The sequence below is a fragment of the Eretmochelys imbricata genome, chromosome 4 (assembly GCF_965152235.1).
Source record: "Eretmochelys imbricata isolate rEreImb1 chromosome 4, rEreImb1.hap1, whole genome shotgun sequence".
NCBI lineage: Eukaryota > Metazoa > Chordata > Testudines > Cheloniidae > Eretmochelys > Eretmochelys imbricata.
In genome coordinates, this window is record NC_135575.1 from 2,226,000 (window position 1) to 2,249,978 (window position 23,979).

Below are 23,979 nucleotides of genomic sequence, written 5' to 3' on the forward strand. Positions count from 1 at the left end.
GAACCATCAGAGGATGCTCAAGGTGCCGCACCCGGTTTTGCAGAGATTTGGAGACTTGAAGGCCAGAAGAGACTCTTAGATCATCTCATCTGGCCCCCTACACATCACAGGCCTCCTGTATGGCGCAGTAGCGAGTTTTGGACCAAAGCAGACTCCAGAAAGGCATCTCATCAAGGGATGGAGAAGCACCACTTCCCTTGGGAGTCTGGAGTAAATTCATGCTGTGGGGGGCAGGGAATTGACCCCAAGGCCACACTTGTGAGTCTGTATCATAACACACATGCACACCAGCACTGCGCGAAGTATGTACACATCACCTTAACTCTGATGTTTCCTAACGTTTAAAGGCCTGGTCTCCAGGGTGTTCTTTGTGCTTCTAGATCGATTTTGGGGAGAGATGCAATCATTTAGTTCAGAGTGGGAGCCGTGTTAGTCTGTATCAGCAAAAAACCAAAACAAAACGAGTAGTTCTGGCACCTTAGAGACTAACAAATGTATTTGGGCACATTTGATGGTGTGGCTGATGTGATTAGGTCCGAGGATGGTGTCCCTAGACTAGATATGTGGACAGAGTTGGCAATGGGTTTGTTGCAAGGATAAGTTCCTGTGTTAGTGTTTTTCTTGGTTGGTTGCTAGTGAGTATTTGCTTCAGGTTGGGGGGCTGTCTGTAAGCGAGGACTGGCCTGTCTCCCAAGATCTGTGAGATTGAGGGATTGTCCTTTAGAATAGGTTGTAGATCCTTGATCCCAAAGGAACTCCACTTGTAACCTCCCTGCAGCCTGACAGTTCAACTTTCAGCAGGACCTGCTATAATCTCCCTGTTTTTAATTCATAGATTCATAGATATTGAGGTCAGAAGGGACCATCATGATCATCTAGTCTGACCTCCTGCACAAAGGAAACCACAGAATCTCACTCCTGCGCAAAACCTCTCACCTATGTCTGAGCCATTGAAGTCCTCAAATCAGGATTTGGAGACCTCAAGGAGCAGAGATATGGGGAGGTATTTGTAGTGTTCCCCATTGTGAATCTTCCCCCAGTTGTACCTATCCCTTAATAAATCTTCTTTCTGTTTAAGGTTATATTCTTTCTATCCTTTTTTTCAGTGCACCATGGGTGGGAGGCACAGAGATTTCTAATGCTCCCAGTTGATAGATGCTGGTAGGAGTCGGACCTGTTGAAAATGTCACCTCCTTATTATTCCTGACAGAGATTTTGGGGTTACATCTATTGGCGACCGCGGCAGGACACCTCAGAGATTTAGCTCTCTGATTGGGGTCCTTCGGTTACATAGATTCCAGCTAACAGTCCGTAGACTCGGGGAGGGAAGGGTCTGGAACAGTGCCGGTGAGGGCGTCGACCGGTGGGTGGGACGGGTTCCCCGGGTCACTGCCTGTTCAGACAGGTGCTGTATCCCCAATTGGTTGTCGTTTATGTGGAATGAGGTAGAGGCCGACAGGCCGAGGCTCCCTGCAGTGTAGGATTCTGCTGATGTCAGTAGCTTGGGAAGCAGATCCAAGCAGCCTGCAGCAAGTCCTGGGTTAAGTGGACCTGGCCAGTCCCTTAATCTAAGGCAGAGGTGGAGAGTAAGGCCCTAACTGTCCGCCTCTAGGACAACTGTCCATTGTCATGACCAAGCACTGTTGGGTTCCAAAAGGAGGCAACTGTGGGGTCTTGTGAATTACTGACCACAGGCAAATCGTCCCCACAAGTCTAGGACAGTGGGCTATTCGGCTTTGACATAATTCCTGTCTATTTTATCCGTGGTCAGATGGAGAAGTTTTCAACCTAGAAGGATGGTCCTGGCAGTCTAATAAAAATCGTTTGGAATATGCAGTGTCTGTTTTTGGGAAATCTCAAAAGCCTTGGAAAGAAGGGGCTTTCCAGGGAGATGAAGCACAATTGAAATCGCAGCTATTGTAGGGACGGTATTTGGCAAGCAAGACGGTTCCCAAGAAAAAATTGCAGAAGCGAGCATTGATTTATATAGATCTGCCTCCTATAATGCTCAAAACAGCACACACTGCTGTACAGTACATCTTGTCAGGAAAGGCGAATTCAGGGAAGGTCAGCAATCCAAGACTGGCAGCGTGGACTTTAACCCTTTTAAATAGGGAGATAGAAGTGCAAAAGTTTCAACACTTGGCTGCTGTACCCGATGCTTTAATGTCTGCGGAAGAAGCTCATGAATGTCCAGTACCTGATATGCATGCACCAGCATTTAAGACTCCATTTCTCCTTGAAGCTAAATATGAGGACGCTAAAGAAAACTCTCAGGAAATTTGGGTGGTAGATGGATCCAGTTCCCATCATAGTACATCCCCTCTTGCTGGTTTTGCAGCTATGCAGGCTTCTTCAGGGAAGATAGTGCAAGGCACCATCCGCCATCACTCAGCGCAAGCGGCTGAAATCGCAGCAGTGATAGCTGTTTTAAGATCAGCAGATCCACAGAAGGACATCACAGTGTGTACAGACTGCAACTGGGTCCTGAGGATATTCATCGATTGGATGGCAGTTTGGCGGGAGAGAAACATGTGTTCGGCAGATCAACGGCCAATAGCTCATGCTTCATATTTACTGTATGCTTGGAAGCTGGCAGAAGGAAGGCAAGGAAAAACTTTTCTATTCAAGGTCAAGGCTCACAGGAAAAATCGGTCAGAGATCTCCATCCTGAATAGAGCTATGGATAAATTGGCGAAAAAGGCTGCTTTATTGGGTGTAGAAGCTGAATGGAATGTACCAACAGATGTTGTAAACACTGTCCATCCCACTGAAACCCTGCAACATCAGGATTTAAGACAGCTTCAGCAGAAGGATACCAGTGTGATGGAGCTGTTGAGTAAGCAGCGGTGCAAAGGATTTACCATCTCCACAGATAAGACAGGATTAATTCTGGCAAGAAAAGAAAACCAACCAGAAGGCATCGAAGGCATCCCTGTGTTAGTAATTCCATCCTATCTCTGCCAAGAGTTAATTAAATTAGCCCACGAGCAAGGTCATTATGGAATGGAGAAAACCTTAAAACTCCTACTCACCTTAGGATGGTGGCCTTCAATGGTCAAGGGAAGTAGAATCCTGGACATACAACTGTCTTCCAAGTGCCACGTGTAACCGAGATTCAAGGATCTAAAAGGGACCATTACTTCACCAGCCTATCAATGGCTCTTGGACAAGAGTGCAAACAGATTTTGTAGGTCCATTGCCAAGGACAGGCTGAAGAAATCCATACTGCTTAGTGCTTATAGAGCCATTCACCAAATGGAGAGAGGCCTATCCCACAGAGAACTGCACTGCAAATACCACCGCTAGAGTCCTTTTAGAACAAGCTTTTAGTAGGTTTGGGTGTGATTTAATATATCAGGTCCATTTAATATATCCATCACCATGGGTATTGCCCCCACTAATGTATCCTCAATAAAGGTAAAGGTCTTCCTCCCTAGTCATCAAATGGATCATATTGAACTAAAATGTCAAAAATGTGCTGCTCTTTGCAATAAGCCTCCTAAGGAGGTTGTAAAATCAAGATTTTGTGAAATGGAAGAACACCCTAGAAATTTTGGAGAAGTATGTCACACTTTGTTAAAACTAAATGTTTCTGTGAATGATACTGGGAATTGGGAATTGAAAGGTCCTTTTGGCTTAGTGAACAGCAGAGAGGCTTACAGAGGGAGTTTGCCTGGGATCTGCCTGAGAGGAGGTATGCTAAGGGCTGCATTAAGGAGGCTGTGTTGGTGAGTATCTGAGTGTCTGTTGTGGGGACAGTTTGACAGTTTGACTGTGTGCTTGACTGGTTGTTTGAAAAGTGTGAATTGGGAGTGCTTTGTTCCAGGTGAGCCTTGAGTGGGCCTGACTGTTCTAAAAAGCCAGTCAGCTGCGAACCAGCTGAGCAGTGAACAACAGAGAGGCTAACAGAGGGAGTTTGCCTGGGAGTTTGCCTGGGGAAAGCCCACTGAGGCTTACATCTTGCCGGATTCTCTGAATAGTTACTACAACTCCTGAGGAAGGTCGTAGAAGGAAGGTAATATGGATGGGGGGTGTTCAGCTGTTGTGACCTGCACTGGATGTGCCATGTCTGTCTTTCTTCCACAGGACAGAAACGACTTTGTCTGTAGAAAGTGCAAGCTGGTCTCCATATTGGAAGAGAAGGTTCAAGATCTGGAGCAACAGGTATCGACCCTGCATTGCATAAGAGAAACTGAAGATTTCCTGGACAGACGTCAGGATATGCTTCTACGGACACAATGTTCTGAAGATTCAGACCAGGCTGTGCAGCGGTGACAGGAGGATGGTGAAGAAATTTGGCAGCATGTGACCTCCAGAAGAAGAAAGGGGAGTGTCCATGTACCAGCAACGCAGATACAGGTAAGGAACCGTTTTCATGTTCTCTCCACAGGTACTAATGCGGAGAGTGGACTAGATGATACATCTGAGGGAAGGGAACAGAAGGAGACTCCACCGATTGGAAGGCATGAGATGCACTGTCCTAGGGTTGGGGGTTCCACGACCACCGCTCCCAAGAGAAGGAGGCGGGTGGTGGTGGTCGGGGACTCTCTCCTCAGGGGGAGAGAAGGATAAAGGAGTTTGAGGTGCAAGTGGTGTTCTCGTCCATCCTCCCCGTGGAAGGAAAAGGCCTGGGTAGAGACCGTCGAATCATGGAAGTCAACGAATGGCTACACAGGTGGTGTCGGAGAGAAGGCTTTGGATTCTTTGACCATGGGATGGTGTTCCAAGAAGGAGGAGTGCTAGGCAGAGATGGGCTCCACCTAATGAAGAGAGGGAAGAGCATCTTTGCAAGCAGGCTGGCTAACCAAGTGAGGAGGGCTTTAAACGAGGTTCACCGGGGAAAGGAGACCAAAGCCCTGAGGTAAGTGGGGAAGTGGGATACCGGGAGGAAGCAGGAGTGCGCGAGAGAGCAGGGCTCCTACCTCATACTGAGAAAGAGGGACGATCAGCGAGTTATCTCAAGTGCCTATACACAAATGCAAGAAGCCTGGGAAACAAGCAGGGAGAACTGGAGGTCCTGGTGATGTCAAGGAATTATGAGGTGATTGGAACAACAGAGACTTGGAGGGATAACTCACATGACTGGAGTACTGTCATGGATGGATATAAACTGTTCAGGAAGGACAGGCAGGGCAGAAAAGGTGGGGGAGTTGCACTGTATGTAAGAGAGCAGTATGACAGCTCAGAGCTCAAGTATGAAAGAGCAGAAAAACCTGAGTGTCTCTAGATTAAGTTTAGAAGTGTGAGCAACAACGGTGATGTCGTGCTGGGAGTCTGCTATAGACCACCGGACCAGGGGGATGAGGTGGACGAGGCTTTCTTCCGGCAACTCACGGAAGTTACTAGATCGCAGGCCCTGGTTCTCATGGGAGACTTCAATCATCCTGATATCTGCTGGGAGAGCAATACAGCGGTGCACAGACAATCCAGGAAGTTTTTGGAAACTGTAGGGGACAATTTCCTGGTGCAAGTGCTGGAGGAACCAACTAGGGGCAGAGCTCTTCTTGACCTGCTGCTCACAAACCGGGAAGAATTAGTAGGGGAAGCAAAAGTGGATGGGAACCTGGGAGACAGTGACCATGAGATGGTCAAGTTCAGGATCCTGACACAGGGAAGAAAGGAAAGCAGAAGAATACAGACCCTGGACTTCAGAAAAGCAGACTTTGACTCCCTCCGGGAACTGATGGGCAGGATCCCCTGGGAGAATAACATGAGGGGGAAAGGAGTCCAGGAGAGCAGGCTGAATTATGAAGAATCCTTATTGAGGTTACAGGGACAAACCATCCCGATGTGTAGAAAGAATAGTAAATATGGCAGGCGATCAGCTTGGATTAGCAGTGAAATCCTTGCTGATCTATATACAAAAAAGAAGCTTACAAGAACTGGAAGATTGGACAAAGGACCAGAGAAGAGTATAAAAATATTGCTCGGGGATGCAGGAGTGAAATCAGGAAGGCCAAATCACACCTGGATTTGCAGCTAGCAAGAGATGCGAAGAGTAACAAGAAGGATTTCTTCAGGTATGTTAGCAACAAGAAGAAAGTCAAGGAGCGTGTGGGCCCCTTACTGAATGTGGGAGGCAACCTAGTGAGAGAGAATGTGGAAAAAGCTAATGTACTCAATGCTTTTTTTGACTCTGTCTTCACGAACAAGGTCAGCTCCCAGACTACTGCTCTAGGCAGCATAGCATGGGGAGGAGGTAACCAGCCCTCTGTGGAGAAAAAAGTGGTTCGGGACTATTTAGAAAAGCTGGACATGCACAAGTCCATGGGGCCGGATGCGCTGCATCTGAGAGTGCTAATGGAGCTGGTGGATGTGATTGCAGAGCCATTGGCCATTATCTTTGAAAACTCCTGGCGATCGGGGGAAGTCCCGGACGACTGGAAAAAGGCTAATGTAGTGCCAATCTTTAAAAAAGGGAAGAAGGAGGATCCTGGAAACTACAGGCCAGTCAGCCTCACCTCAGTCCCTGGAAAAATCATGGAGCAGGTCCTCAAGGAATCAATTCTGAAGCACTCAGAGGAGAGGAAAGTGATCAGGAACAGTCAGCATGGATTCACCAAGGGCAAGTCATGCCTTACTGATCTAATTGCCTTCTGTGACAAGATAACTGGCTCTGTGTATGCGGCGAAAGCAGTGGACGTGTTGTTCCTTGACTTTAGTAAAGCTTTTGACACGGTCTCCCACAGTATTCTTGCCAGCAAGTTAAAGAAGTATGGGCTGGATGAATGGACGATAAGGTGCATAGAAAGTTGGCTAGATCGTCGGGCTCAATGGGTAGTGATCAATGGCTCCATGTCCAGTTGGCAGCCGGTATCAAACGGAGTGCCCCAAGGGTCGGTCCTTGGGCCGGTTTTGTTCAATTTCTTCATTAATGATCTGGAGGATGGTGTGGATTGCACCCTCAGCAAGTTTGCAGATGACACTAAACTGAGAGGAGAGGTGGATACGCTGGAGGGTAGGGATAGGATACAGAGGGCCCTAGACAACTTAGAGGATTGGTACAAAAGAAATCTGATGAGGCTCAACAAGGACAAGTGCAAAGTCCTGCACTTAAGATTGTAGAATCCCATGCACCGCTACAGACTAGGGACTGAATGGCTCGGCAGCATTTCTGCAGAAAAGGACCTAGGGGTTACAGTGGACGAGAAGCTGGATCTGAGTCAACAGTGTGCCCTTGTTGCCAAGAAGGCCAATTGCATTTTGGGATGTATAAGTAGGGGCATTGCCAGCAGATCGAGGGATGTGATCATTCCCCACTATTCGACGTTGGTGAGGCCTCATCTGGAGTACTGTGTCCAGTTTTGGGCCCCACACTACAAGAAGGATGTGGAAAAATTGGAAAGAGTCCAGCGGAGGGCAACAAAAATGATTAGCGGACTGGAGCACATGACTTATGAGGAGAGGCTGAGGGAACTGGGATTGTTTAGTCTGCGGAAGAGAAGACTGAGGGGGGATTTGATAGCTGCTTTCAACTACCTGAAAGGGGGTTCCAAAGAGGATGGATCTAGACTGTTCTCAGTGGTAGCAGATGACAGAACAAGGAGTAATGGTTTCAAGTTGCAGTGGGGGAGGTTTAGGTTGGATATTAGGAAAAACTTTTTCACTAGGAGGGTGGTGAAACACTGGAATGCGTAACCTAGGTAGGTGGTGGAATCCCCTTCCTTAGAAGTTTTTAAAGTCAGGCTTGACAAAGCCCTGGCTGGGATGATTTAGTTGGCGATCGGTCCTGCTTTGAGCAGAGGGTTGGACTAGATGACCTCCTGAGGTCCCTTCCAACCCTGAAATTCTATGATTCTATGATTTAGAATTTTTGTAGGCTCTGTGCCATACATTAGTTTCGTGGGACTACTCGTAGTAAAAAGGGATGTATCTTGCACTTTGATGATAAACCCTCACTTTGTATGAAAAAAAATGGTTTCAAATGTTCAAGTTTCTGTAATCACTATGCATGCAGAATGTGCCTGGTATGTAACCCTTTTGCTAATGGGGTGGATGGCATGGGTGCAAGGTAATGACTTGCAACCACCATCTCTCCACAGAACTAAGAGAGATCTAGCTGCTAAGGTCCTAGGAGGGGTGGGGATTGGACTAGGAGTGCTAAATACGGTGGATCAGCAGTTCCTGGCATTACGTACAGGTGAAGTAGGACATGATATCTCCTCACTAGCCAATCCCCTCTCTGCAGCATTGAATGATTTGGGTGAACTAGGTTGTTGTGTTGCGAACACGTTACCAGCATGGTTAGAAGTGCAGGAAATGGATCACTTGCAGGTGACAGGAGCACGGGAGACGCTGCAGCCTGGTCTGACCGAAGCCCTTGCATGTGTCCAAGCACAGCAGCTGCTTCTCAATATTGCAAAGGCCGTAACCAGGGCTGGTGAGAATGGGAACGGACCGCAGGAAATTCAGCACGTTTTCTGGACTAATGCCACCAAATTTGAGAAAGAAAAACAGCAATGGTGGAAAATGGTGAATTTCACCTATGAGCATGCTAATGAGACTATTGTGGCATCCATACTTACTTAAAGGGATGCCATAGAGGAAATAATTCACCCCCCTGATTCCTTTGGGAATGTTTGTAAACAATTCCCTAATGCTGCCTACAGAAAATACCAAATGGGTGCATGTAAGAGGAGAGCAATATTATCCTTTACATTTACAAGCTTGTGTGGAGGAAGCGAAAGTGGGTTTACCTGTACCACTGGGGTATGGGAGGAGACCCATCTTTGTTTAGATCCCCATGAAGGTGTTAGGGAAAAAGGGTTTCCCTCCATCTAGGGTTGGGAGGGTGGCCTTCCCTGGACTTCTGTATTAGCCAAACAAACACAGAGTCAGGACTCTTAGATAAAATGAGGCACTTTAATGCTAGCAAGTACAACAGGTGAAGGGCTCACCAATTCCTACACAGAGGAATATGGCGAAGCCCAGAACAAAGAACAAGATAGAGCTTTTATAGCTTGGTTCACCATACTTTGTGATATCTCTTCCAGTTCAAACCGGTCAACCCCTGTTGGTCTGAGTCCTGAGGTATGAACATGGAGCCCCATCTGTATAAGGAATTCTTTCCCCAAACGGGGAGTACAGGTTACACATAGTTCAAATGCTTTCTACCCATAAACACAGGGAAAGGAGAGATAAGCAGAGAAAAAAGACAGAAGCCTAGCTTTACATGATTATAGGTTGGTTTTCTGGTTCTTTTCTTTATCAAAGGGAAATGTAACTACTGGCTTCACCATTCTATGCATTTTCAAACTTCAGCGATAGTGGTTATTGATAGTCATTGTTTGTGTATAAGAACTTTATGTAAACGTGTTCATTAATGGTTTTTATCATATTGAACACGATGCAGGAGATAATAGATGTTTACGTGCAGTTTTTTCTGTGAGGGGCTGCGCTGCAGACATGAATCTGTCAGGTGTGGAAGTGAGGAGCATAATAGCATCTTACGCTACATATGACCATCTTCCACCTATTCATATCGGAGCAGACCTCCAAGCATTGAAACATTTAATGCACCATAAGGAGATGGTTGACCACCTAAAACAGCTTGAACAGCATGGAGCTCACACTTTCCTCACGGTACATCATTCTGTGGGTCAAATCAGAAAGGTGTTAAAAAGAATCGGTGATGAAACCAAATCATCCAGCTGGTGGGAAGATCGTTTTACAGCTCGATCAGGTAAAGATAAAAAGGCTTGGGAAATTCCACTCCATCCAGTTGGAGTAATACTGATCAGACAGGTGGTTATGGTCATATCTCTAGTAATTATATCTGTGTATGTGTGTGCAAAAAGAAATTTAAAGCTAAAATTCGGCTGTGATGCCTTTTGTAATGTGTCAACCTGCATAACTTCATTATGGGTTCAATGTTCAAGGGTATTAATGTAACAGTAATGCCAGATGTTTGTTAAAATGTTCACACCTGTCAAGGAGGGGATATGGAAGGTGATTTTGGTACATGGTCATATTCTGTGATGAATGTTGCTGCAATTAAGAATGGAGTTTAGAAATTCAAGATGGCGCACATGATAGGAAGGGTTTGAACTCCATCTTGGTACCCTTTCTTCCTGGCATTTTCCCGCCAAAACTCTGTGTCCCTGACGGAACCGGAGGGGCAGAGAACTGGCTGGGCCCGGTGGGGCAGGGCCCGTCAGCGTGTGCCTCAGGAATGCGCGCCACGGCGAGCGTACGAGGGAGGGTCGGGGGTGACCCAGGCGCTGTCCACCATGGAGGCAGCCACGGCCAGGTTCTTTGCGCGGCATCGGATCAAGACTCCGGCTACTAACATCTGTCAAGGACTCGGATACTTACCTGACTCCTGTCATCCACCAAAGGCCCCAGTGCAGGCTTTGCTGTCGGCCCAGATCTGTTGATCTCCTGCTTCGGCAGTAGAGAGCCAGGTCCTCCGATGCTCCAGAGATCCTGAGACGGACCATCCGTTGTCGGGGTCCTCCTTCTGCAGCTTGGAGAGAGAGAGTCATTATTTTTAGGGCATTTATTAGTTTAACCAAAGGACAGTTTAAGGGTCTGGGCTTTATGCCCCTTGCTGGAATCTATGGGGAGGTATTTGTAGTGTTCCCCATTGTGAATCTTCCCCCAGCTGTATCTATCCCTTAATAAATCTTCTTTCTGTTTAAGGTTATGTTCTTTCTATCCTTTATTTCAGTGCAACATGGGTAGGAGGCACAGAGATTTCTAATGCTCCCAGTTGATAGATGCTGGTAGGAATCGGACCTGTTGAAAATGTCACCTCCTTATTATTCCTGACAGAGATTTGGGGGTAACAGTGCAGAATGAATGTTGTTCTGTGCACCAATAAGGAGATGAGGGGTGACCCCTCCCCTGTACATTGCTGCTCATTCCAAAATTCATTCTGCACATGGATGGTGTGTGGTAGGCTGAAGGGTTCGGTGTGTGGGAGGGGGCTCAGGTGGGGCAGAGGGTTAGGGTGTGGGCTGTTGGGTGGAGCCAGGGATGAGGGGCTCAGGGCTAGGGCAGAGTGTTGGGGTGCAAGAGTGTGAGGGGTCCGGCTGGGGGTGCGGGCTCTGGGGTGGGATTGAGAATGAGGGGTTTGGGGTGCAGGTTCCTCCGTCTAATCTCCAAGATGCTCTGGAAATAAGACGCCGTGTCCTGTGGTGAGCTCACACCCAAGAGCAGAGGGTGTGAGAACTCCAGGAACTGAGAGGGCAAGGGATTTACCATCACACAGGGCGTGTGCTCAGAACAACCCCTCCTCAGCCAAACACACACAAACCCAGCACAAAGCAAGGGAGGGGCTTGCTTCGATTGTTTTACTTTTTACTTTTACAAAAGGTTTTTTCAAAAGCATTTCCTGTTCCCCATGGGAAGGAAGTGGATGGTCGTGGGGAAGGGAACTTCAGCGTGGTGGAGCTGGGAATTTGGGGAGAGGCAGAGGGAGGGGAGTGGGTGAGGGGGTAAGGGGCAGTTGCGGGGGAGGGAGGCTAAAGAGGGTATGTGGGGCAGCTAGGTGAGGGGTTTGGGGGTAAGGCTGAAGGAGGGCAGTTGGTTGTAGGGGGGGAAGACTGAAAGGGCAGCTGGGGATGAGCCTGGAAGGAGGGGGAAGGCTGAGGGGGGCGATGAGGGGAAGGGGACCAGGGCAGTTGGGGGAGGCTGAAGGGGGGCTGAAGAGGTGATAGGGGGAAGGGAACATTTGGAGGGAGGCTGAAGGGGTGATGAGGTATAGGGGCCGGGGCAGAGAGACAGCTGGGGGCGCTGCTCATCCCCACGGGAGGGGGGGAGGAAGAGGAGCTCCCCGGTATCAGAAGCTGCTTCTTTATTAGAACTTTCTACGTTCCTGAGCAGGGTCCTGGGATCAAAAGGTTCGACAGGGAACTAGAGAGATTCCTGGTGGCTCGGTCCATCGATGGCGATTAGCCAGGATGGGCAGGGATGGTGTCCCTAACCTCTGTTTGTCAGAAGCTGGGAATGGGGCGACAAGGGATGGATCCCAGCATGATTCCTGTCTGTTCATTCCCTCTGGGGCACCTGGCACTGGCCACTGTCGGCAGACGGACACTGGGCTAGATGGACCTTTGGTCTGACCCCGTCTGACCGTTCTTTGCTCTTCTGTTCTTATCACCTGCTCAGTGACATCTGCAAGTTGCTGCCCACACTCATCACCAGCATCTGCTCCCTGTAACCAAAGGCAAGGAAATTGGAGGGGAGGGATGGGCAGAGGGACAAAACTGGGAGCGGATCAGGGGTTCAGACAGGGGAGCTGCCCTGCCAGATAGACGCAGAAGATAAAACCCCCAGATAGAGGGTGGCAGAGGGGATAACAGTTACCCCAGATGGGGGGACACATCAGCAGCCGTTCCAAAAGAGGGTGTGGTGGATGGTAGAAGGACTTGTGTTCCTCACTGGATGGTCCCTCTCAGCACCCCTTCCCCAGGGCTGTGGTGTTAAAGACCCCGGGGAGCTCAATGCCCAGGGACCGCAGCTCTTCTCTCGCTGACATGGTGGACTGAGCTGCCAGTGGAAACTCGATTCAGGGAAACGGATACTTTGATAAGTGTTAACCCAGTTTCCAAGAATTCTTGGCCAGTTTCCGTCTCTATAACGTGTCTGCTTGGAGCCTCATAGGAGCTCAAAATGTGTCCTATCTGCTGTTCTGATTGCCTGAATTGGTCTCCCTGTCCTGAAACCCCCTGGATTTCTGTCGTTCTGCATCTTTTCATGATTGATTTCTAACAATGTTATTTGCATGACACTGTCCAGTAGAGCAGGAACCCACCAGAGAGGTCGGAAATAGGAAACCCCGGTGATCCAATCCCCCTGGCCCGAGCTCTTTCCTTATTTAGCCTCAGGGAACCAACTTCCACAGGAGCGCGGGAGAGAGCCCCACCACAGCACCGTGCTTCACACACTGACCTGAAACATGGGGACCCTGGTTCAATCCTTCCTCCCCTGCAGACAGTGGGGGGTGATGCTGGCAGCACCAGCTCCTGCTCAGGCCTCCCTGAGCCACAGATCGAGCCCAAAGGCAGGCTTGCCTCGGTGGCAGGACAGAGCAGAGGGCCCAAGGGGAGTGTCTGGGACTCCCTCTTCAGGCTGTTGCCGTGCTTGGGGAGTTGGCTCTTGGTGGGTGAAATCAAAGTATCGAGCTCCCAGTCCCCATGGGGTGTGTGCCCTGGTGTGTAACAGTCTGCCCTGAGGTTGGTACTCACGCCCCGAGCTACGCTCAGCAGCTGGACACAGCCCAGGTGAGTGCTGTGAGAGAAGGGTTGGGCTAGGACACCTCCCCCTTGTCAGTCTCTCCCATTCAAGGGCTTGGCTGGCTCCCTGCCCTGTGAGCTGGCTTTCGGGAGTTGTATTGTAAGGTGCCTGTGTGGCCCATGCGCTGTACGGGGAGTTTCGGCACCTAACTCCGCTGTGTGGATCCATGTTGTTCCTGTGATTTTCTAGCAGGTGAATCATTGAATGGGAGCTTCCTTGCTGGGCAATGGCGATTGATGGGCTGTTTCACACCCCACCCTAAGGGACAGCTGTGCCCCCGAAACCCTCTCCAGCCTGGGCTGTCTCTCCCAATGCCCTGCTAGTGACCAGCAGCACCCCCGCCAGGTGCTGTTATCACCCAGCTTGATCGCATGAATGCTCCCCGAGCCACTCCTGAGTCACACAGGGAGGCACCAGCCGGATCCCCCCAGCTCCCAGCCCTGTATCTCAGGAGTAGGCTCTCTATCGTATGAATTGTTTCCCCACTTCAGCAATGGAAAGTGGCTCGACACCAGCCTATGATGACTGAGGAATTTACCATCCACTTCAGGGAAACTCACTGGTCAAGTTAAACAGGTCAACAAGTTTACTGACAACAAAATAGAGATTTTCAGTGGTATTAAGTGGAAGGCAAAAAATACGAGTTAGTGACCAAAGGAAATAAACACCGAAGCGCACAGTCTGAACTCTCAACCCTCCTAGACTGGGCAACAACGAGATGAAGCCGTTTTTCTCCCCCTCCTGGATTTTGCAGTCCAGAGCACCCAGATTTCTCCCTTCGAATCTGGGCCAGTCCCCTCAGTTGGAGTCTCAAGTCTTCAGTGTCCTTCTTGCTTGCAGTGTTGGTGGGGGAAGGAGAAAGGCCAAGCATGGGCCCCGGGTTTGGGTTTGGTTTTTGCACCCTCAGCCCGTGTGCTTGGGAAGCCCCAGTCCAGGCATGTCTGGGGTGGGGGCGGTGCATTGCTCAATCTCCCAGCAAGGTGGAGCAATTCCCTTGCTGTGGCCTCAGGCAGGGGAATCATAGAATGGGAGCTTCCTTGCTGGGCAATGGCTCTTGATGGGTTGTATCACACCCCACCCGGGGGTTGCTGACCTTTCTTGCTGGTATCTCCTAACCTTTCCCCTGATACATGTAAACCATGCCATGCAAGGCAACATCACAATTCAACCCAAGGTGAGGAATATGGGGGTTACAGGGCACCTAGAGGAGGAGGATTTTATGTTTTCATTTTGCATAATGAAAGACAAGGGATAACCATGTATTAAATGGATTGATGCAGGATAGGATTTGACCATATTCTGCCAGCCACCCTTTCTGAGAGCAGGAAGGAACGGCCTTGTGTCCATTGGTAAAGAGGCATCAGCCAGATTCTGATGTCTGTGAAAAGGCCTCACAAATGTCCAGATGGTCAAGAAGACGTGAGAGACTTGGAAACAGCAGGAGACAATCAGAAAACATCCACCGTATCCGACGCTAAACATGTTAGCAGCATTGATGACCTCAGCGGCGAGGCAGGCACCCTGAATGCAAGACAAAGAAGAGCTCAGGACGGGAAGCCAACAAAACCACCAAACGATAACGGCAGAAAACCCGGAGATTAACCCCATTTAAGGACTAACGATTACAGAATGACATTGCAAAATCCATAGACGAAAGTGGGAATTGACAAGTCTAAAGCTGGGGTGTTTTGCCATAAGACTCTGGGTTCAGTCCTGCAAAGCCTTGGAGCATCGGATCACGACCGATGGACCTTAGCTCCTCGCTTGTGTTCAGTCTAATATTAGATTGACAAGAGCTACAGCAAACTGGTAACTGTAAAACCATCTGCAGGACACGTGTGTGTGTGTGTGTGTGTGTGTGTGGGTGTCTGTGTGATTAAATGCGTATGCTTACAGTTGTATTTTCAAGAAATGCGGCATATTGCCTTTTCCCCTGAAAAGATCCCATGTGCTTCTTATCAGCATAAGACGCTCCCCCAAGGTGTAGAGTGTCACAAACACATCTCATGACTCTACCCCCAACAACTGGAACTGGGACATGAATGTGGAAGAAACAAGAAGAATTGTGTAAATGGTTTATTTACAGTAACTGGAAAGCAGGAAAGTAAAAGGAGCTGAGAAGGATCTTTCATGAGCACAACATATGGCAAGGAGACCCAGAGATTTTGAGAACACTTTTCTTAATGGCACTAAAGTCACAGAAATGGCCAGGAAGTAACCCAGGGAATTAAGGAAATACCAGCTCACTTGAATAAATCTCTCTGTCCCACTCACTGTCCGTTCCTTCTCCTTTTGCTTTGGTGTTGGGCCAGGAGTAGCTTTTTTTTCCCCTGCCCAAGAGCATGATTGGCTATCGGTTGCCCCATCCTCTTCTGGGAGCATTTGCAGAGAACTTAAAAAGCTTTCAAAGACTGGGCTCTTTCACTTTTGATTTTCCTTCCACTCTCTGTCAGCCTGTGTCCTTGCTGCCCTTTTGCTGCTGCTTCCAGGTGGTCGGTTTGCGGTTCCTGGGGTCTGTGGTGTCCTGGTTTGGGTGGGTTATTGGAGGAGGGGGAGGACTAGTCTATGGCAACAGCTTGCGATTTGCCTTGCCTGCCCGGCTTGCGCTTTTGGCTTCACTTTTGGGTTTTGATTTTTTCCTTCCACTATCATCAGTTCACCACGTAACTGACAAGTGCCTGGCTCGGAGCTGGAGACAGGAGGAGACAGACAAGAGAGAGATTTCAGCACCTTCAGGTAGGGATCACGGCTCCAGGAAGCCCCAACCAACACTGTGGGGTTTTTAATTCATAGATTCATAGATATTAAGGTTAGAAGGGACCATCGTGATCATCTAGTCTGACCTCCTGCACAACCCAAGCCACAGAATCTCACTCCTGCGAAAAACCTCTCACCTATGTCTGAGCCATTGAAGTCCTCAAATCAGGGTTTGAAGACCTCAAGGAGCAGAGAATCCTCCAGCAAGTGACCCATGACCCATGCTACAGAGGAAGGCAAAAAATGTTCAGGGCCTCTTCCAATCTGCCCTGCAGGAAAATTCCTTCCCGACCCCAATTATGGCAACAGCTAAACCCTGAACATTTGGGCAAGATTCACCAGCCAGATACCGAGGAAAGAATTCTCTGTGGTAACTCAGATCCCAGCCCATCTAACATCCCATCAGAGGTCATTGGGCCTATTAACCATGAATATTTACAGATCAATTAATTGCCAAAATCATGTTATCCCATCATCCCATCTCCTCCATAAACTTATCGAGTTTAATCTTAAAGCCAGATAGGTCTTTTGCCCGCACTGCTTCCCTTGGAAGGCTATTCCAAAACTTCACTCCTCTGACGGTTAGAAACCTTCGTCTAATTTCAAGTCTAAAGTTCCCAGTGACCAGTTTATATCTATTTGTTCTTGTGTCCACATTGGTACTGAGCTTAAATTTTAATTCCTCTCCCTCTCCGGTATTTATCCCTCTGACATATTTATAGAGAGCAATCCTATCTCCCCTCAGCCTTCTTTTAGTTAGGCTAAACAAGCCAAGCTCCTTGAGTCTCCTTTCATAAGACAGGTTTTCCATTCCTCGGATCATCCTAGTAGTCCTTCTCTGTACCTCTTCCAGTTTGAATTCAACATGGGAGACCAGAACTGCACACAGTATTCCAGGTGAGGTCTCACCAGTCCCTTGTAGAACGGCACTAAAACCTCCTTATCTTGACTGGAAATACCTGGAAATACCTCGCCTAATGCATCCCAAGACCGCATTAGCTTTTTTCACGGCCATATCACATTGGCGGCTCATATTCATCCTATGATCAACAAATACTGCAAGGTCCTTCTCCTCCTCCGTTACTTCTAATTGATGTGTCCCCATCTTAAAACTAAAATCCTTGTTATTAAGCCCTAAATGCATGATCTTACACTTCTCATGATTCAATTTCATCCTATTACTATTACTCCAGTTTACAAGGTCATCCAAATCTTCCTGTCCGATATCCCGGTCTCTCTCTAAATTAGCAATACCTCCCAGCTTTGGATCATCGGCAAACTTGATTAGCACCCTCCCACTTTTTGTGCCGAGATCAGCAATAAAAAGTTGAAATAAGATTGGTCCCAAAGATTGATCCCTGAGGAACTCCACTGGTAACCTCCCTCCAGCCTGACAATTCACCTTTCAGCAGGACCCGCTATAATCTCCCTGTTAACCATTTCCCTATCCATCTTTCAATTTTCATATTGATCCCCATCTTTTCCAATTTAACTAATAATTCCCCATGTGGCACCGTTTCAAACGCCTTCCTGAAATCTAGGTCAATTAGATCCACTGTGTTTCCTTTGTCTAAAAAATCTGTTACTTTCTCAAAGAAGGAGATCAGGTTGGTTTTGCATGATCTTCCTTTTGTAAAACCATCTTGTATTTTGTCCCATTTACCATTGACCTCAATGTCCTTAACTATTTTCTCCTTCAATTTTTTTTCTAAGACCTTGCATACTACAGATGTCGAACTAACAGGCCTGTAGTTATCCGTATCACGTTTTTTTCCCCTTTCTTAAAAATAGCAACTATGTCAGCAATTCTCCAATCGTACGGTACAACCACTGAGTTTACAAATTCATTAAAAAATCTTGCTAATGGGCTTGCAATTTCATGTGCCAGTTCCTTTAATATTCTTGGATGAAGATTATCTGGGACCCCCGATTTAGTCCCATTAAGCTGTTTGAGTTTCGCTTCAACCTCAGATATGGTAATATTTAACTCCATCTCCTCCTTCCCATTTGTCATGCTACCATTATCCCTAAGATCCTCATTAGCCTTATTAAAGACTGAGGCAAAGTATTTGTTTCGATATTGGGCCATGCCTAGATTATCCTTGACCTCCACTCCAACCTCAGTGCTTAGCGGTCCCACTTCTTCTTTCTTGGTTTTCTTCTGATTGACATGGCTATAGAACCTTTTACGATTGGTTTTAATTCTCTTTGCAAGGTCCTTCTCACTTTATCCCTTCATGTTCTGACCTCAAGAAGGTAGCTTTCCTTGCTGATCCCTCCCATCTTCTACTCCCTGTATGCTTTCTCCTTTTTCTTAATTACCTCTCGGAGATGCTTGCTTATTCATCTTGGTCTACAACTCCTACCTATGAATTTCCCCCCCCCTTTCTTGGGATGCAGGCTTCTGAAAGCTTCTGCAGCTTTGATTTAAAGTAATCCTAGGCCTCCTCTGCCTTTAGATCCCTAAAGTTCTTCAGTCCAATCCACTTGCCTAACTCATTTCCTTAATTTTTGAAAGTCAGCCCTTTTGAAATGAAAAACCCTAGTTGCAGATTTATTTTTTGTTGATCCTTCTGTTCAGTTTGAACTGAATTAGCTCATGATCGCTCGAACCAAGATTGTCCCCTACAACCATTTCTTCTAGGAGGTCCTCACTTCTCACCAAAACCAAATCTAGAATGGCACCCCCTCTTGTTGGTTCAGCAACTACTTGATGAAGGAATCCATCTAACAGCACCTAGGAACATCTGAGCCCGATTATTATTACTAGCACTCGTCCTCCAGTCTAGATCTGGGAGGTTAACGTCTCCCATGATCACGCAGTTTCCATGAGTATTTACTTCATTAAAAACATTAAAGAGGGCTCGATCCATATCCACATTAGATCCCGGCGGTCTCTAGCACACTCCAAGCACTATCCCAGGGGAGGCTCGAGTAGTTTTCTTCCCCAATGTCATTTTTGCCCAGACGGACTCTGTCTTATCCTTTCCATCGCTTCTTATTGCTTTACATTCTACCTCCTCATTGATAGACAATGCTACTCCACCACCTTGACCTTTATTTCAGTCTTTCCTAAACAGCACATACCCTTCAATACCCGTAGTCCAGTCACGACGACTATTCCACCCTGTTTCTGTTATCCCGAGAATATCTGGTTTCACTTCCTGCACCAGTACCTCTAGTTCCTCCATTTTGTTACCTAGGCTCCTCGCATCTTCATTTTTGCTGTTTGGCCTCGCTCACGTTCTTTATCCAATGAGGCATGGTCATTCTACAGCCAGCAGAACCTATTAGACTGGTATCCACACTGCCCTTCCTCCTTATGTTCATTCTCCTGCCCACGGCTGTATCCTTTCTTACTTTCTTTTCTTCCCTCTCAAGGCTAAAATCCGGCATGGAGATTACCTGGACATTCCCCAACCAACCATCTCCCCCAGATTCCTAGTTTAAAGCTCTCTTAATCAGTTGTGCCAGCCTCCATCCTAGAAGTCTATTTCCTTCCCTCCTCAGATGAAGTCCATCCCGAGAGAACTGTCCTCTGTCCAGGAATGCCTCCCAGTGGCCATACATCCCAAAGCCCTCCTTCTAGCACCACTGCCTGAGCCATCTGTTGATAGTCATAATCTTGTCACGCCTTTGTTGCCCTTCTCCAGGAACAGGCAAAATCCCACCACAGATCACCTGAGCCTCAATTTCCTTAAGCGTCTTCCCCAGCCAAGCACAGTCTCCCTTAATCCTTTCCAGCGAGAATCTAGCTGTATCATTTGTTCCCACATGAAGGATAATTAGGGGATTCTTTCCCGTTCCCTTTCGTATCCTTTTCAACCTCAGATCTACATCCTGTATCTTAGCACCTGGAAGACAGCACACCTGTCTATTCTGTGGATCAGCTCTGGTTACAGGCCTGTCTAGTCTTCTCAGTAAAGAGTCCCCGATCACGTAGCCCTGCCTTTCCCTGGTGACGATGCTATTCTCCAGTCTATCCCCTGTTCCCTCTGGCTGCAAGTTCTTTCCATTCCTATTCTCCCTTGTAATCCTCTTCAACCCATCCTGTATCCTCCTGGGGCTCATATTTGGTGTAGTCTCCATTGACTCTTCCCCTTTCCCTATAGGACTAGCTGCTCCTCTCTTCCTCCTTGCCCCTCCACCTTCAGTGACTACCTGTTGAGCCCCTTCTTCATTTTCCAACTCTCAAAACCTATTTCTGAGCTCTAGTTCTCCTTCACGAGCCCGTCTTTTCCTCTGCCTGGTTCTTGTGGTCACATGCTTCCACTGACCACTTCCCTCACCCAGCAGTCTCCCCTCAGAATTCCTCAGTCCTGCTTCCATCTGCAAGTCAGAGCTTTTCCCTTCAGATACCTCATGTCTTTGCTCCATCATCTGCTCAAACCCCTTTCTAAACTCAACCAGACTTTCCACCTGCATCTCCAAACCTCCGATCTTCTCCTCCATCAGCTCGAGCAGACGGCATTTCATGCAGACAAAACTCTTACCAGGTCCCCCCTCCAGGATCATGGACATACGGCAGCTTCCACAGCCAGTCATCTCCATTGTGTCTTCCACGACATGAGTCACTCCCACCGCTGCCTCTGTGTCTGTCATCGCCTTCCCACCGAAATCCTGTTCACCTGGGAAACACCCAAACCCCACCCCCCACAGCAACAACAAACTCCAAACAAGCACCACAAGACAAACTCCCCCTCAGACTCCCCTGTTTACAGCCCAGTTTGCTGGCTCCTGTGCCACGGCCTGACTGGCTGGCTCCCTTCTAGGACCCCGAGTCTGAGAAGCCTCGGCCCCGAATCAGGGCTCAGCTTCTCCCCCAGCACAAAGCACAAGCCTCGACACGTACACATAATACCAACACACAACCAAATACCAACACCTTCTCCCCCACACCATTCACAGCTGTTGGTGGGTCTTGGGGAAACCCTGGTGCACCAGCGTGGGGGGGGGGGTGTCTGATGGGGTGGGTGGGGTGGCAGGGGGCGGGGAGGGGGCCCAGCTGGGAGGTGGAGGGGTCTGTGTGGTGCGAGCTGTGGGAGGGTAGGGGATGGATTTGTGCTGTGGGAGGAGGAAAGGGGGGTTGTGGACAGGGGGCGATTGGGTTGTCGGGATGGGGACTGGGTCTGGGAGGGATGTGGGGGAGGGAGAGGCTATAGGGGACCTGGATCGGGGACTTGGGTCAATGGCATGGCTGCGGCTGTTGGGTTGGGAGGGGCAGCACAATGGCAGCCCCCAGGGGGACACAGCATGGCTGTGGGGGGCTGTAGGGAGGGGAGGGGTCTGTGGGGTGGGGTGTCTCAGGTGGGTGGGGTGGCTGTGACATGTGGGGAGCGGGGTGGGCAGAAGGGGGGCCGGGGGCTCTGAGCCATTCTGGAGAGCTCCTGGCCGCGCCCCTGCCGTTCCCCCCCCGCAGCCTCCACTCCCGGCGCCGCCGGCCCATGCTCCGGGCAGCGGGCAACGAGCCTGGCCGACCCCGGGGCTCTGTGTGGTGCGGCCCGGCGGCTGGTCCTGGGGCTCCAGGCAGCACGGTCAGGGGGAAGGGAGCAGGGGAGGGGTGGGGTAGAGGGCAGGGGAGTTCGGGGGGGTCAGGGGCTGGGGGGTGGATGGGGTCGGGGTGGTGAGAGGGCGGGGAACAGGGGGTTGAATGGCAGCAGGAGGTCCCGGGGTGGTCAGGGAGAAGGGGTGGTTGGATGGGGCAGAAGGTCCGGGTGGCAGACAGGAAGGAGGGGGGGATTGGATGGGGCAGTGTGGGGCTGTTAGGGGCAGGGGGATCTGGAGCCCCTCAGGGAACAGAGGGGTCGGATGGGGCCGGAGGCCCGGGGTGGCCGTCCGTGGGCGAGAAGCGGGGGTCAGATGGGGGCGGGGGCCGGGCCATGCCTTGCTGTTTGAGGAGGCCCAGCCTCCCCTAACTGTCCCTCCGTAAAATTTCTGAAACCCGATTCGGCATCAGGCCAAAGTTTGCCTGCCCCTGGCTTAGGGCCTGATTCATGCAAAGACCCATTGGGAGTGTGTGAACATTGCCCCATTTCTGAAACTGGAAACAACCCTCTGCACAGGGCTGGGAAAACAGAGCAGAGCGCTGGAGCCTGAACCCCCTCGTCAGAGACTGCGATGAAATCCTCTCAGGCATTGGCATCCTGACAGCAGGATTATCTGGCTGTGTCGACTCTCTCCTCAGGCCCTGAGCGACCAGCACCCCTAGCTAATGCCTGAGATGACGGGGCATCCAGGATTTCCAGGTTTATGGATCTTGGGTAGCAGATAGAAGACCCCTGGTCGGGATTCCAGGGGCGGGTCTGTGCAGATTTGTTCTTGTGCTTTTTCAGGGAGTTTCTTGAGCAGATGGTGCAGTTTCTCTTGGTCACCCTGAGTGGGATCAGAGGGGAATGGGCTGGAGAATGTGGACTTGGAGAGCTGCTGAGCAGCCTCTTGTTCATATTCCAACCTATTCATGATGACGACAGCACCTCCTTTGTCAGCCTTTTTGATTCGGATGTCAGAGTTGTTCCTGAGGCCGTGGACAGTGTTGTGTTCTGCACGGCTGAGGTTATGGGCCAAGTGATGCTGCTTTTCCACCACTTCAGCCCGTGCTTGTCGGCTGAAGCACTCAAGTTTAAGTCCAGTCTGCTGTTTCGACCTTCAGGCAGAATCCTTCTTTTTGTCGTGTTGGTCGGAAGGTCTCTGTGGATTAGTGTGTTGTTCAGAGGTGTGTTGGAAATATTCCTTCTGTTGGAGACGTGGAAAGTCGCATTCCAGGTCACCGCAGAACTGTATCATGTTGGTGGGGGTGGAGGGGCAGAAGGAGAGGCCACACAGGACACTCACTTCCTGGACACTAGAGTGCTCATAAGTGATGGTCACATAAACACCACCCTATCCTGGACCGCTATACTTACCTACATGCCTCCAGCTTTCATCCAGACCACATCACACGATCCGTTGTCTACAGCCAAGCTCTAAGATACAACCGCATTTGCTCCAATCCCTCAGACAGAGACAAACACCGACAGGATCTCTATCAAGCATTTGTCAAGGTTCCTCCCCCACTCTGAACTCTAGGGTACAGATGTGGGGACCTACATGAAAACCTCCTAAGCTTACTTTCACCAACTTAGGTTAAAACTTCCCCAAGGTACAAATTAATTTTATCCTTTGTCCCTGGATCTCCACTGCCACCACCAAACTCTAACTGGGTTTTCTGGGAAACGTAGTTTGGACACGTCTTTCCCCCCAAAATCCTGCCAACCCTTGCACCCCACTTCCTGGGAAAGGTTTGGTAAAAATCCTCACCAATTTGCATAGGTGACCACAGACCCAAACCCTTGGATCTGAGAATGATGAAAAAGCATTCAGTTTTCTTACAAGAAGACTTTTAATAGAAGTAAAGAAATCCCCTCTGTAAAATCAGGATGGTAGATACCTTACAGGGTAATTAGATTCAAAACATAGAGAATCCCTCTAGGCAAAACCTTAAGTTACAAAAAGGACACACAGACAGGAATAGTCATTCCATTCAGCACAGTTCCTTTCTCAGCCATTTAAAGAAATCATAGTCTAACACATACCTAGCTAGATTACTTACTAAAAGTTCTAAGACTCCATTCCTGTTCTGTCTCCGGCAAAAGCAGCATACAGACAGACACAGACCCTTTGTTTTTCTCCCTCCTCCCAGCTTTTGAAAGTATCTTGTCTCCTCATTGGTCGTTTTGGTCAGGTGCCAGCGAGGTTACCTTTAGCTTCTTAACCCTTTACAGGTGAGAGGATTTTTCCTCTGGCCAGGAGGGATTTTAAAGGGGTTTACCCTTCCCTTTATATTTATGACAGCATTCTTCAAACTACAATCCCCACCTGCTGAAAGGAAGAATACCCAGAAGTCACCTACTCCAGGACAGGCCCAACAAAGAAAGGAACAGAACGCCACCAGCCATCAGCTTCAGCCCCCAACTAAAAGATCTCCAGGGCAGGATCAAAGAT

The 23,979-nt window shown here is 49.0% G+C and overlaps 1 protein-coding gene and 1 long non-coding RNA gene across 2 annotated transcripts in view; one reads left to right on the top strand and one right to left on the bottom strand.

Moving 5' to 3' along the window:
- The window catches only part of LOC144263816 (class I histocompatibility antigen, F10 alpha chain-like), a 1,122,758-nt gene that overhangs the window by 560,562 nt on the left and 538,217 nt on the right, over nucleotides 1-23,979 (bottom strand). The window lies entirely within an intron of this gene.
- On the top strand, nucleotides 222-1,082 carry LOC144263437 (uncharacterized). The gene is made up of 2 exons (XR_013345819.1): nucleotides 222-258; nucleotides 836-1,082. It is a non-coding gene; the product is annotated as an uncharacterized LOC144263437 (long non-coding RNA).